This window comes from Cebus imitator, unplaced genomic scaffold (assembly GCF_001604975.1).
Source record: "Cebus imitator isolate Cc_AM_T3 unplaced genomic scaffold, Cebus_imitator-1.0 Scaffold31, whole genome shotgun sequence".
Classification (NCBI taxonomy): Eukaryota; Metazoa; Chordata; class Mammalia; order Primates; family Cebidae; genus Cebus; species Cebus imitator.
The window spans coordinates 3,803,140-3,818,237 of NW_016107346.1; the positions used below are offsets into that span (position 1 = coordinate 3,803,140).

General features: G+C 37.0%; 1 protein-coding gene across 12 annotated transcripts in view; it reads right to left on the reverse strand.

The window, feature by feature from the left end:
• Positions 1–15,098, reverse strand: part of PLCB4 (phospholipase C beta 4) — a 395,299-nt gene that overhangs the window by 355,756 nt on the left and 24,445 nt on the right. For 7 of the 12 annotated variants that reach the window (XM_037736898.1, XM_037736896.1, XM_017523959.2 and 4 more), the window contains one exon: positions 11,603–11,657. The exons of the other annotated variants lie outside the window; for them this stretch is intronic. The gene's annotated coding sequence lies outside the window, so the exon portion shown is untranslated. The remainder of the gene's footprint in view (positions 1–11,602; positions 11,658–15,098) is intronic. 12 annotated transcript variants of the gene reach the window in all.

A 15,098-nucleotide genomic window follows, 5' to 3' on the forward strand; every position in this document is an offset into this window, starting at 1 on the left:
AAATAGCACTTCCATCCCAGGCACAAAACTTTGGAATCCCCTTCACCACCTCTTCCTTCCTCATACCTTACATGGAATCCATGATCAAATCCTACTGACTGCATCTTCGAAAGGGACCAAGAATCTGACCCCATCAAACCACCTCCATCCCTCCGAACCTTGTTCAAATCAATATCCCCCAATCTCCCCTGACTACACAGGAACATAGGTTCCTGATTCTTCTTCCGGACGTCCTCCCTCACAGTGTATTCTGAACTCAGCAGCCAAGGTGAGGCTTCTCAAATATAAGTAACATCCTGTCATTCTTGGGTCCCAATCCTCCAAAGGCTCCCCACACCATTTAAAGCAGGAGCTGAAGTCTGCACAGTGGCCTATAAGACCCTCCTCCCTACCCCACCCTCCTGCCCAATCTCCCAGCACTCTCCCTGTGTTCCACCCCAAGTCTTCCTTGCTCCTCCTCGCTCCTCCTCAGACACAGCAGGCTCACCTCTGCCTTATAACATTCACGTGTGCCACCTCCCACTCCCAACAGCCTGGGTAGGTCACCCCGCAAATGACATATCATCCTTCCTTAACAACTTAGGGCCTTGACTCAGAGACCACCAGCTCAGGGGGGTCTTCCCTGTCCATCTTTTCTAAAATGACAACACAACTTCTGCTCCCTAGTCCTCTGTTTCTCTGTAATGATTATCAGTAACTATGTGCTAAAATTTTGACTGTTGGTTATTCTGCCTTCCCCACTAGAATTTAAGCTGCAAGCTGAGTTTCTTATTTTTTTAATGCACTTCTGAAGCCCCAACTCCTAAAATAGTGCCATACCAGAGCTGAGAGTAGAATCCACAGTTGTTAAACAAGTGAATAAATGCTCCACTATAACCTGGTTTTTCTTTATAAAAGGTCATGATAATCTTTCCACATAAAAAAATGCACATCTAATCAAAGAAGCAGGGACAAGATGGGCCATGAGTGGGTAACCATTGACGCTGGGTGATGGTCATATGGAGATGGTGTAGACATTCATTCTACTTTTGTGTATATTTGAAATTTTCTGTAATAAAAAATAAACATTTGCTTAATTATTTAATGACCACATAATATTCCACAGTCTGACTCTACCATAACTATTTAACCATTTACCCTACTGGAGGATATTTAGGTTTCATCTTTTTCTCTATCACTAAAGACAGTAAGATAAATAATCTTATACAACTATCCAATTTGCCTTACAACAAATTCCTAGAAATAGAAGTTTTCACATTTAAAATCTTATACATACTGCCAATCTTCCCTTCAGAAAGTCTGACCCAGTTTATGTTTCCATTGGCACATTAAAGAAGTGCTATTCTAAGAGTGGTTCAAAGCATGGTGCTAGGCTGCAAAGTGTTACTGACTGGTCCACTGAGATAGATCCAGAAATTGAGAGTAAACATTTAGAAACATTTAATTCAATTTGAGAGAGTTAATTTTATGTCTGATGAATATTTTATATGTGTGTATGTGTGTGTGTGTCCTATTTGATGTCTTATTATGAATACCTGTGATTTTTCTTTTCTGGCTTCCTTTTTTTACTGTATGTTACAAGCATATCTATCAAAAACACATTGGGAAAAGATTGCCCTTCAGTGTAGTTAGAAAAAGAACTACACTGTTTGCCCACAGCATCATCAATTATGAACTTTTTGCTTGTTTTTATTTGTCATTTTAGTTACTGCGAAATATAGGTTGGTGTAAAAGTAACTGTGGTTTTTGCCATTACTTTCAATGCAAAAAAACCACAATTACTTTTGTACCAGCCTAATAATACACCACTGTTGGTTTAATTTGCACTTTTGATTGCTGACAGATTTGACCATCTTTTCATGTATTTGATGGTCCCATATTCATTATTTTATGAATTGCCTCTTTACTCCACGACTCTATTAATTCATCTTGCTGATTAATTAATTCATCTATTAGTTGATGAATTAATTCATCTATTAGTTCATCTTGCTGATAACATTACAAGAGTTTATTTTAAAGGCTCTGTGTACTTTAGAAATATCAGCCTTTGTTGATTATATTGTTTGTAAATATTTTCCCAGTACATGACCTGTCCTTCAAACAAGTTGAGACAGCTGCCAACATTATGAAAAATAAAGATGTAAAAACATATGTATATGTAGTCACATTTTTAAATCCTTTCCTTCAAGGCATCATAGAGATGCCTTCCCCATATACACATAAATTGTAAAAATATTTATCCATAGATTTTTCTCTTACATTTATAGCTTATCCTGTTATATGTATAATTTTGATCACTAGAATTATTTCTACATGAGCAGTATGGCAGAGAACCTGCTTTGTTTTTCCAGAAGACTGGGCAGGTGTCCCAATATCTTTTATTGAGTAATTCATCTTTTTCCTACCAATCTGAAACATCAACCTTACCACATACTAAATAACCATACATATATATCTAAAACAAGGTTCTTTAATATTTTACTCATTGATGTATCCCTGTATCAATATCATTGTTCAATCATCATTGACTTAAAATATTCTTTAATATCTAAGATGGCAAAGTGCGCCTCATAAATATTTCTTATACTTCTGAGAGTATTAATAGGTTCATTCTTCCAGATGTAGTTCAAAATCATTTTGTCAAGTTCCCTAGTCTTGACAGAAATTATACTGAGTGTACACTTTAATAGAACAAAACTGATATTTTTGTATTACTATATTGAATCTGGCTTTCCAAGAACAAAAAAATCTCTCTTCACTAATGTGAAACTCATTTTATGTCCTACAATTGAGTTTTGTAGCTTTCCTTACTTAATTCCTACTATACATTTCTAGGATAGTCACTCCCAACATTTGTATGGTTGTACTCTTATTTTAGGTGTGATCTCTTTTTAATAATATTGTCTAATATTTATGCTTGGTAATTAAATCATCAATTGTTATTTATTTAGTTTGTAGCTAAGCAGTAATTTTAGTCAACAATCATAGTTGTTGATTAAAATTTTTAGGTGAGTCTAAATTCACTCTGCTAATTTTACTCATATCCTTCTTCACTCATTTTTTAAAAGTCAAGCACTTGTTAGATATATCTCAAGATATCAGGGTACCTAACAATTAATATTATATTTTAAAATATGAATCCACTCCAAGGAACATAAAATCTAGGAGAGCATATAAAATATACATAGATTATTGTACAAGTCAGAAATTGGGAGGTCTTTAAAATGGTACATACAGTTAAACTGTATGATGAGAGATAACAGAAAGACATACTACAGAAGGATGGAGAGCTTAACGAAGTCTTCACGTGCATGGTAGCGTTTATCTTGAGGACAGAATGTTAGGATGTAAAGAGATTAAAGGGGTAATATTCTAGGAAGAGGGAAAAAAAGTATAATCAAAGGCAACAGGAGAAAAACCCAGATAAATCTGGGCTAAAGCACAGGGTACACTAAAGAAGGAATCGGATAAATTGCTCTGAAACTAAGATTAATTTTGTTCTTAGGTAGAAAATGGGGAGCTATGGGACGAACAGAGCTATGTTGTAGGAAATTAAATCTGAGGGTAAGATGCAAATATTGGGCAATTTGGGGGTGAGAAGGACTGAGGCAGAGAGAGTATGGTAATTTTAAAACACTGTTCCCAAATTCTTTGACACTTCTCCGGTTGAGAGGTAGGAATCTGTATTCCCACTCCTTGAACTTAGGCTTTGTGGCTGCTTGACTAATAATCCAGCAGAAGTGACACTAGACCAGCTCCCATGCCCAGACCTTAAGAAAGTGACAACTTTTACTCCTATCTCTTGGAACATTTACTTTTGCAACTCAGCCACCATGCTATGAGGAAAACTAAGCAGTCCCTTGAGAGCCCACATGGTGAGGATGGAAGTCCCTAGTTCTTAGCTCCCAGCCAACTGCTGGTATCAACTTGCCAGGCATGTAGGTGAATCACCTCACAAGTGGATCCTCTGGCACCCAGTCAAAATAGCCCCAGCTGATGCCATAAGAGGCAGAGATGAGCTTTCTCTGCTGAGCCCTGCCCTAACTGCAGATTTGTGATTGTTACTGTTTTAAGCACTTAGTTTGGGACGGTTTGTTGCACAGCAATAGCAGCTGGGACAGAGACCAATTTAGAGGTTCTCATAATAGTGCATATCAATGAGAAAAATGACTTAAAAGCAGCTGTGAGAATGGGGGAAATGGGTTAAGATGCCAGTATATTCTGAAGGTGCAATTAATAAATGAGAATATTGCTGCCTAAAATTAAAATTATAATTTAGCCTCTTAGTTATTTCCCTGAATAAGAATTAAGGAGATAGAAATAGTTATTTACTAATATTTCAGATGGGAAAGGGATTTTCTGTTACAAAGCAGTAAATATGACAAAACTGGAAATACTCTAAAGACAGCCTTTGGGGATTTAAAGTAGACCAATCACTCTCAAACTGTGTGCTCAAGGCAAATTCAGGGTTGCGCAGGGTCAAAATTATTTTCATAATGATATGAAGAAATTATTTTCCTTTTATTACTCTCATTCTCTGAGTTTTCCAGAGTCTTCATCATGTTCAGTATCTCAATGAACTGACTGCAGAAGCAAATAAGGGAATTCAGATCTCTTTTATTATGCAAGACTTTAAGAGATTTGTAAAAATATTAAATGGTGCCACTGTTCTCACCAAACATATATTGTTTTGAAAAACAGAGTAAATCTTTATTTAAAAAAATATTATTTATGTTAACATGTAACAGGTTTATTATTGTTACTTAAATATTTTTAAAGTCCCCATTTTATTTATTTATTTATTTATTTAATTTTTTATTTTTTTGAAACGGAGTGTCGCTCTTGTTACCCAGACTGGAGTGCAATGGCGCGATCTCGGCTCACCACAACCTCCGCCTCCTGGCTTCAGGCAATTCTCCTGCCTCAGCCTCCTGAGTAGCTGCGATTACAGGCACGCGCCACCGTGCCCAGCTGATTTTTTGTATTTTTAGTAGAGACAGGGTTTCACCATGTTGACCAGGATGGTCTTGATCTCTTGACCTCGTGATCCACCCGCCTCGGCCTCCCAAAGTGCTGAGATTACAGGCTTGAGCCACCGTGTCCAGCCCCCATTTTACTTTTTAATATAGCAAATAGTTAAAATATAAGCTGCATGTTAAAAAGCTGTATAGAACTCTGAACAATTTTTAAGACTATAGATGGGTCTTAGGCCAAAAAGTTTGGGAAGTACTCAATACTGGGGCACAGAGTATATGCCAAAGTGTTAAAAAGTACCATGGCAGAGCAGACATGAAGAAGAACAAAGGGGTTCTTACAAGTCCCAGACTTAAATATTATCAGCATCTTCTTAGCTTATATAGAAGTGACAGCCATGCAGCTATTTTATGTCAACTTTTTTTGTGTTCATAATAATCTTGCTGAATAGCAACTTTAACCCCCAGGCAATATGGCAGGAGAGATTAAATCATCTGTCTCAGGTTACAAAGTGCTGATATTAATAATGTCTTATATTTGTTCAAGCTCTAGTTCCCCTACCCCCAAATATGCTCCGGTATTATTAAGCGGAAAAAGTAAGTACATTAAATCAAGAGAAATAAACTGTTAACATAGGTAGTTATTTATGTTTATTAAGTACTTTTCCCCTAAAGGACTAAAAACATTTCAAATATATCAGCATGCATAAAACCACCATTAATAACCTTACAGGTATACAGTTGCTATATCCATATTGTAGAAGAAAAAAATGTTATTAGTTAATACACAGTAAACTAAAAAGTAAAAACGTTAAATCTTTAACTCTTTATCTCTGCCAAGCTATCACTTACATGTCATGCCAAAAACAAAATGGATATCTTGAACCATCACGTTTGCCACTTTTAAATGAGCATCAATACTTTCTCCCTCTATTTTAATCTAAGATGATGTTGTATTATCATTTCCCTCTTCCCATCTTCATTGTCCACCTCTATCATCTATATAGAACTCTTAAGCCTGGGAAATGTTTTTTAACAAGACTATCAAAGATTTTCTATGCATTTATGAAGCAAAATTAGTCACTGAACTCACATTCTCAGTTATCACAATCTTTCTGGTGATCCAAGAGGATTAAAAAGTCACTCAAAATGCTGATTTACAGCTGGGCATGATGGCTCACGCCTATAATCCTAGCACTTTGGGAAGCCAAGGTAGGCAGATCATCTGAGGTCAGGAGTTCAAGACCAGCCTGGCCAACATGGTGAAACCCTGTCTCTACTAAAAATACAAAAATTAGCCAGGCATGGTGGCGGGCACCTATAATCCCAGCTATGCAGGAGGTTGAGGCAGGAGAATCACTTGAACCTAGGGGGCAAAGATTGCAGTGATCCGAGATCATGCCACTTCATTCCAACCTGGGCAACAGAGCAAAACTCCATCTCAAAAAAAATAAAAATAAAAATGCTGATTTACGAAACTGGCAAATTGTTTTTACAATGAGGCATTAAGCTCTCCTCTAACTCTTAGCATCACCAGGCGACACACAGGGAAATGCTTAGGATTGCTTAGCATCACGAAGCAATATATAGGGAAATGTATGCAGGCCATAATCATACTCATGAATAAGTCATGCTACTACTCAATGCAGGAAGATGATTCCACATAATGGCCAACTAAAAAATGAAAAAAATGTCAGCTAATAACTGATAAGAAGAAATGATGAGATTTATGTGGCTGAATGAGGGTGTATACAAGGCTAATGTCAGCTTCCACAATGGACAAATCTGAAAATATATAAAGAGTCAACATAATAGAAGTTTATTTCTCTCTCTCTCTTGTTCACATAATTTATGCTTCATCTTTCACTGTATAGAGTTTGTTACTGGGAAAGACTGCAAATTATGACTATTAAAAATTTTCTGTTGAGGAACATATGGATTACTGAATAGGAATAGTGAGGAACCATCCATAATGCAATGATTTAGAGTCAGGTTCACTTAATCCTGTCTCTCACCATCCCCTCAGGCCTCCTAGATTATCGGCATCCAACCACAGGAAAGACAATGATAGAGCCTGGGATTTCAAAGCCGTGTCCCAGATTTGCCCTACGTGACTGTTCACACTGCTTTGGTGAGAAATAGTCATGTAGCTCACCTACATACAATTGGAGGCTGCTCCACACCGTACTTCTCCCTGGCTGGGCAGCTATTCACACCATACTTTTCTCTTGAGGGCTGAGCACAAGTTATAATGAACAGCAAGCAACCTCTGTCCCTGGGGTGATGGTTCCACTGCCAGGTAAACCTCTGACCAACTATCATGAAATATGAAGAAATGGGCTACAAGAAACTGCACTCACAGGTGGGCATCCTACCCACAACAAAATCATGCTTGGGATGAGGAATCCCTCAATGGGCGACACACCATAGCACCTACAGAAGAAGCTGTGGCACTGTTGAGATGATGCAGATGGTCACACAGCTGCTGTGTGCCTGAAAGTGGGAATCAGTGCACAGGAGGAAGAGGCAATATGATTAAGAACTCAAAACCATAACATGAAACAATATGTAAGTCTGTCTGTTCTGGAAAAGCAATAAAACAGGCAGATCAGCCTAGCCAGTAGGGATCAGAAAAATAGTAATTATTCACAGGTAACGGTTTTGATTACATTCTGAGTATAAGAAACAGAGTTACAAACACAATTCTCTATCAAAAACAAAAAGAGTTGCTCCATTACTAAACCCATGTGGGATATCTGAAATTCTGATATACATATTCTTCCATTAAAGGATATTCCTTTCCATTCAACAAGTCAGCATATCGTCCTTGTGTTACAGCTACATGGTTTCTTTTGCTTTTTTTTTTTAATTTTCCTATTATGAGGTTTGAGGTTGCAGTGAGCTATAGTCATGCCACTGCATTCCAGCCTGGGCAACAGAGCAAGACTCTGTCTCTAAAAAAAATTAATAATAACAAATAAAATTAAATTGTCCTGTTATTATTTCATGTAAGGAGGATGTCCATTAGAACAGAGGAGACTAGTCTGGCTCCTTACACTCAGAAAAGGCTGTTTCCATTAGTACTGTTTTTGTTCCCAGTAACTGACTCTGTTTCACCCACTGCACTGTTGGTGCTGGTCACCACAGGTGGCTCTGGACCTGCTGCCATGGTGCTTCCTGTACCAGTGATGGGCAGAATTCCAAATCATTGTTTGCCTCTCTAAGCCACCGCTCCAGAGCCCCAGTCCCAGGTGTGACAAACCTGAAGTCCCATGAGTGTGCCTACTTGCTGGCAGACACCAAGAAAAACACAAAAGTGGGCACTGCTGCTTGGGAAGTTAAGAGAAATAGCACTTTTATTCACCAAGCTTCACACAATATCAGATGCCCCCAAATTCAGGAAAAGGATTCCCCATGCCAGGCAGCCCAAATTGGGGTGAATGTATACTGTACACATAATAAAATGTTAATTCAGACCGCCACATGGACCCCTGCTGCTTGTCAGGAGATATGGGCCGTCTCAAAAGGGAAGAGAGCTGGAAGATTATGGGGAAAACAATTTTCTTTTCCATGCTTTCACTGAGGACTCCTGTCCATAAAAATCTCCCAGGATTTACAGGGCAAACCAGGCTTTGTCTTCTCCATTCACTGCCAGGACCCCAGGGGCAAAGCCACTAGGAATAGCTTTGTGGTAGTGGTACTACTAGTGGCATTCCTAGTGATGACAATTGTCCCCAGAACTGTCACACACAAAAAAACTTTCTGCGATGATGAAAGTGTTCTATGTGCTGCCCTCTAGCCACATGTAGCTAATGAGCATATGAATTGTGAACAGTGTAAATGATAAACTCAATTTTTAATTTTCTTAATTAAAATAACTATATGTGGTTAAATTTAAATGACCACATGCGGCTACCAGCTTTCGTACTGAAGAATACACATAGTCAATGCAGCATACAAGAAAATGGACAGTTTAAAGATTTTTAGAAGGAACTTCCTCCACTGTTCCTAGTAACCTAATCTAATATCCAATATCTAATGAAATAAACATCTGAGTATTTCTTTCTGACTGTTTAAAAACATTCTGGCCCTGTCTTGGTTGAATCATGGATCCAATCTTAACCTGATTCAGATACCTTCCCTATGTCCTAGAGCAACAATTTTCAACTTCTTTGATTATGAGAACCCATCTTTAGGGTCAAAATGAATTGTTAGCCATTTATAGTAGTAGTATAAAGTCGTTTTAATTTCTGTTGATTAAGAAAATACATTATAATAAAAAAGCTCCTCTTAACTCAGTAACACTTTAGATTCATGTGCATTTCCTTATAGCAGGAGCTATACAGAGTTTTTAAATAGTCATATATATATGTATGTATATGTATATATATATAAACATAGGAGACTATTTATTTAATATATGAGACATCCTAGGAAAGCCACTTAGTAGCACCACCACAAAGCTAACAGTCCATGTACTCAAGGACTGTTACAATACTCCACAGCCTCCTGGGCTCTGTTACCCACACAGCTGAGGAGCCTTTTCAAGACTGTGCTCCTAAGTGTCTGCCTACTTTGCAGATATGTGAGTATTTATTCCCAAGAGGGATTTTAGATTAATAAATGCGAAAAAGCAACTTTTCTAGTAGCTGGAAGTCAAATTTTTTCAATATATATCTGGTAGCAGATACCGTATATGATACAAATGATTTATGCTGCAGTTAAGTCCAATTATCTATCATTCAAAGATGATCAAGGTTTAATAATTTGGATTTCCTAAAAGTGTATGTTTATAACTCAACATGTATATCATACTTATTAACTCTTTTCTGGTCATACTTATTAACTCTTTTCTGGTCATTGTTCTATCAAAAATTATCCCTACTGTCTGTCTTTGATTAACTCACGTTTCTCTGTGTCATTTTTGAAGCCAAAATTTGAAGAAATACTCTGAGAAAAAAAAAAAAAGCATTTACTTAACAATTATGCAGTCAATTCACTGTAATTAATCTGCATACAGCAGGTTTTTGAACTCCAATTTTGAAGCAAATTATCAGCAATCTCTCTGGTCTCCATAAGTTCCCTCTTGCAGCACACTCTCATAGGGTTTATGTCCAAATGCAAGAAGGTATATGGGTGGCTCAATTTATCTTAAATAGGCCAAATATCACATCTCAGTTTCAACTCCTCTATTGCCAATTTGGAAATCAATATATGTTTGTTCTCCATACTAGATTCCCAGTGATCTGGTACGGACCATAATCTTCCCTTTTGCTATCTAGAGATGGGTGCTTTATCAGTAACATGTGAACAACTGCTTGGGGAGCTCCGTCAGAGGAGAACCAAGCCATTCCCAGGGCAGGGATGGCCAGGAGCTATATGGCTGGAGGTGAACGGTCACTTTTGCAAAGTTGCAGAAGATTGGGGAAAGACACCATCAGCATCACAAATTTGTTATTATAATTAAATCAGGACAAACTGTTTCTACAGCCTAACTTTTCATCCCAGAAATGACATAAGAGCTAAAATCTTACAATCTTGAGAGCAAACTAGAGGGTAACATGAAAGGATAATGGCACATGGTCAGATACTACCACTGTGACCTTAAAACATCCCCCTAAATCTCTGAGACAGTCCTGTGGTTTGGGGTGACAGCCCCATGGGACCCATCATACCACTCATGGCAAGAGGTTTCCCAGTCTCCATAGGCACTCCCCTGAATGCACGGCTCTCATCAGAACCAAGTCCCCAACTACATCTTTCAGAACAGGGGAGTCAATCCATATTTCAGAATAAAAAGTATGAGATAACAAACAAACAAACAAACAAAAAAAAAAAAAAACTGGGCACTGTGGCTTACACCTATAATCCCAGCACTTTGGGAGGCCGAGGTGGGCAGATCACCTACTTGGGAGGCTGAGGCAGGAGAATCCCTTGAACCCAGGAGGCAGAGGTTGGAGTGAACCAAGATCGTGTCCCTGCACTCCAGCCTGGGTGACAGAGCAAGGCTGTGCCTCAAAAAAGAAAAGAAAAGAAAACCAAAGCAAGTTCTAGGCTAGTATGAGTTCACTCCATGAAATCTGGAAACCTCTTGCAGGCTCTGTATGGATTACAAAAAGGTACCATACACCCAAAAATGCCCCAACCTTATTACAGCTGACAAAGCATCAAGCAAATCACAATCCACACTCTGAAAAAGAAGTCTCACACACACAAAAAATGAAACATATCACATTTTTTACTGGCCACAGACGATTTTACACTTCCAAACTCTCTGGGTTTCTTAGAAAGATGTCACCCACTGAAAAAGACAGGAATGCATTTCATCAAGATGAGCTGAAATAAATCTAATACAATAAAAACTGTATCTGCTGAGAGGCACTCACTTATTACACATCATATGCATTGACTGCTGTAGACATCAACTATTTTCTCAAAATAGTCATTCTTTAAAAAGACTGGCAAACTTAAATATTGAATTTAGAAAGATGAATCTGAGGTTTTCATTCAATTCACAATGGCATCTGTTAGCAACATAAAAATTGCTTCTCGATTAAATCATCTGAGTTGTAATCTATTCAAGATGAAATTTTTTAAAACTCACAAATTTAAAAAGCACATACACCTACCTTTTTAAGAGAGATCACATTTCAGGATTCTGTATCAGAGAGAAACCGTCTGTTCCTGTGAAGAAAAAATAGAAGAAAAACTATCTACTAGTAACAATAAATAGCAAATGTGAATTTTTAAGACTAGCCTATAATCTTATCATGTTGTGTTTCATTTATAATATTAAAGAAATGGAAATCTTTAAATTAGCCTTGAAATATTTCTTCATTTCTATCTATATAAAACATTTTATAGATTTTGATTCCAATGATTTTTTTAAAGAACAAAATGGATAAAATCAAATGGAAAATGGATAAAAATAAAGCAAAATTGCTCAAAATTAAAGTATTTACTTCATATCTATCCCAATGACATATTTTCAAACATTTTGTTTAATTCCATAAAGTAAATGTATAAACAAAGAAGGAAATATATAAAATTCCACTCTTGTTTCTGCTTTTCCAGTGGGAAAATGAGGTGAAAAGGTTGAAATAAGCTGTGCAGGTAACAGAAGGTAACAACTATAAGCTGTTACCTCCTTCTATTGATTTTTTTAATTGTCCAAGCCAATAATAACCTATATTTATGGGCTTTATTTTTCTTAGCTAAGACTTTTGGATTACAAAAAAACTACATAAAAATTTAAATAAAAACAGAATCCCTCTGATTTTATTTTACATGTATTACTTTAAATAAACAGTTGACACAGAAACCTACTAGTCACTAGTAAATACTAACTATGACTTTTCAAGATCACTTGTTGACATAAATTATTTTAACTTTACATATTCAAGCCAAAATAAGAAAGTAAATGGTTCAGCCTAACATAAGTTAATCATCCACTACTACAAACTGTTTCCAGTCAAATCTAATTAAAATGACAACAGGATAATGTCCACAAGAATGTAATTCTGGCTCTGACAATGTATATGTTTGGCTCCATCTGCAATTTAACTTCCAATGGGGATAATGATATATAGACTTAGAAACAATGACCAGGATTCTGACCCAAAAGAGCTCCAGGGATTTGAAAAGACTGCCAATGCATAAATTCAAGGAGACTACAGTCCAGAGGCGTCCAGGTCCGCAAATGAGAACTCCTATATTAGCTTGTGTTCGCTTCACTTCAGAATAAAAATCCTTTTTAAACTTTAAATAAGAAATTCTCACAATGTCCTGCTGAAAGGATTGTCAACCCTGCAACTACTTCCATGTCTGCAAACAGCCAAGGTGAGTTCCACTCTTCTTGGTCAAGCTTAGTTAGCTATGGAACCTCTTTCCTTCAAAGCAACACCAATGCTCCATGTGGACTCCCCAGTGTAAGCCAGCATCTGAGGCCTTTCCTCTCTTGCTCTTCATCCCTGCATATGTCAGCCAGCATTATTTCAATCCCCTTCACTGCCTATACAGTATAGTGAGGGTAGCAGCTGCCTGTTCTATTTTCTGAAAGTAGAGTTGCAGGTAAGCTCTGCTAACAAAAGAAAGCCAAGAAAGCTAAGAAAGCCAGGATAGATCAATGATCAATATGGACACATGGGTCACTGCACGCACACTAAGCCAAATCATAATCTATGACATAGTAACAACTGGGGTAGGGCCACTTATACAGCTTCAGTCCATAACTGACCAACCAGAAATAATATATCTATTTTTGTTTCAAATATGGATTTGCTTCAAAACAATCCAGTTGGGGTCACTGATGGGGAGGAGTAATGGCTGAAACAAAACTGGTCATGATTTTGTTATAGTGTAATGATGGATATACGAAGGTTCTTTGTGATATTCACTGTACTTTTATGTATATTCAAAATGTTCCATAATAAAAAGTTTTTAAAATGCTCATTTGATGGAAATTATTTGTGAAAATACAGAGAGAAATGTACAGATCATAAATATCACAACCTTTCTGTTTTTGAAATACTCTCTAACAAAAAAAAAGGAAATACTTTAGGCAAAAATTTTAAAAATCAAATATCATACTAGGAAAAATGAAAAGCTTATATGTATGGATTTTTACAAAATCATAAAGATGGCTTTGAGTATTTATTTCAATATTCCAAAAGCCAAATAACAAGTATATATTTAGTTGCAATAATAAGTATATATTTTGTTTCTTTTTTTATTTTAGGTATCCTGCTTTGAATTAAGTAACATCAACATAGGAACACTGGTTATCTCATGCTTTTCAGAAATTGTAGGTAGTTAAATACACCTTTGATTAATGTAATTGGGGGAATGAATAACATATCATTAATATCAATGTGATGTTTCATGAACAAAAATCTTTCTAATTACAAGATCCAAGTGGGAACAATTTTTTTAAATCCTTTATTCGCGGCAAAGCTTTGGAGCCACAGATATAAATTATCAGATCTGCTACCCGCTCATCCTCGCTGAGTGCTCTATCACCGCAAAACAGCCAAAGGATGGGCACTTTATGGATTATACCACTCAATTTGACTAAAATTTGAAAGAGCCAAAAAGGGGTCATATGAGGCTAAAGTGAACTTTCACAATAAGCAGGGAAAGTGTCACACAAGTAAAATCATCCTCACGGCCTAGGAATTTGACTTACTGACCCCGCCAGACACCACTACTGGAAACCTGACCCTGGACATAAAATAAAAAGCAGGATTTATGTCATGGTTTGAGGAAAGGCCATGTGTAAAGCTGTGACAAGCCTACATGAAAAATAAACCAGGTGTAAGAAAAACCTCACGTTCCCTCTGAACAGAAAACAGGCTAAGACCCAACACTGAATCCTAACATGAGATGTGATGATTAAAAACAAGAAAAGAAAAAACATAGTTCATGATCTTCTATTTTCTTTTGCAAGCTTTCCTGGCCCAAAACAATCTGCTTCCTTTCTAATAAAGAAACAATGCCAAACTCTGAAAAGGAAATTTGTCTGACTCAATGGGTAAGCATATAAAAGCTGGAAAAGGGAGTATTATGGGAAAACCAGAGCAACTCAGCCTTAGGAGGCAGGCTTCCAAATTTATTGGTAAAAGGATTGAGGGTCAGAGGAGGGAGGGTAGGGGTAGTAATTATGAATGAGTTACATGATGGAGGTCAGCTAAACAGTTGTTTTCAATTTGAAAATCACAGTTCTAGCCATTTACTACATGAGCTAACAGAAACAGCCATTAGCTCACAACCATACTTAGATATTTTACATTCATGCAGCCATAATATGAGGTCTAGTTTTATTAAATTTGGAATGGTATCACAAGGCCTTATGCATTTAATAAATATATGTCAGATAAGTGAATGAATGAAGTTGCATCTATAGACACCAAATCATGAAATCTAAGACTAAGCTAGTAGATGTGACAAAAACAGAATTCCCAGGTGTGGTGGCTACAGCTATTTGTCTAGCCAACATCTATAACATTAGGAGGCAATATACTATGCTAAAATAATTTGCTTTCCCAGACACTATGGCAGCTAGGGACAGCCACATGACACAGTTTTGACCAATGAGATACAAGAGAGAGAGCTCTGAGAAAGTTCATT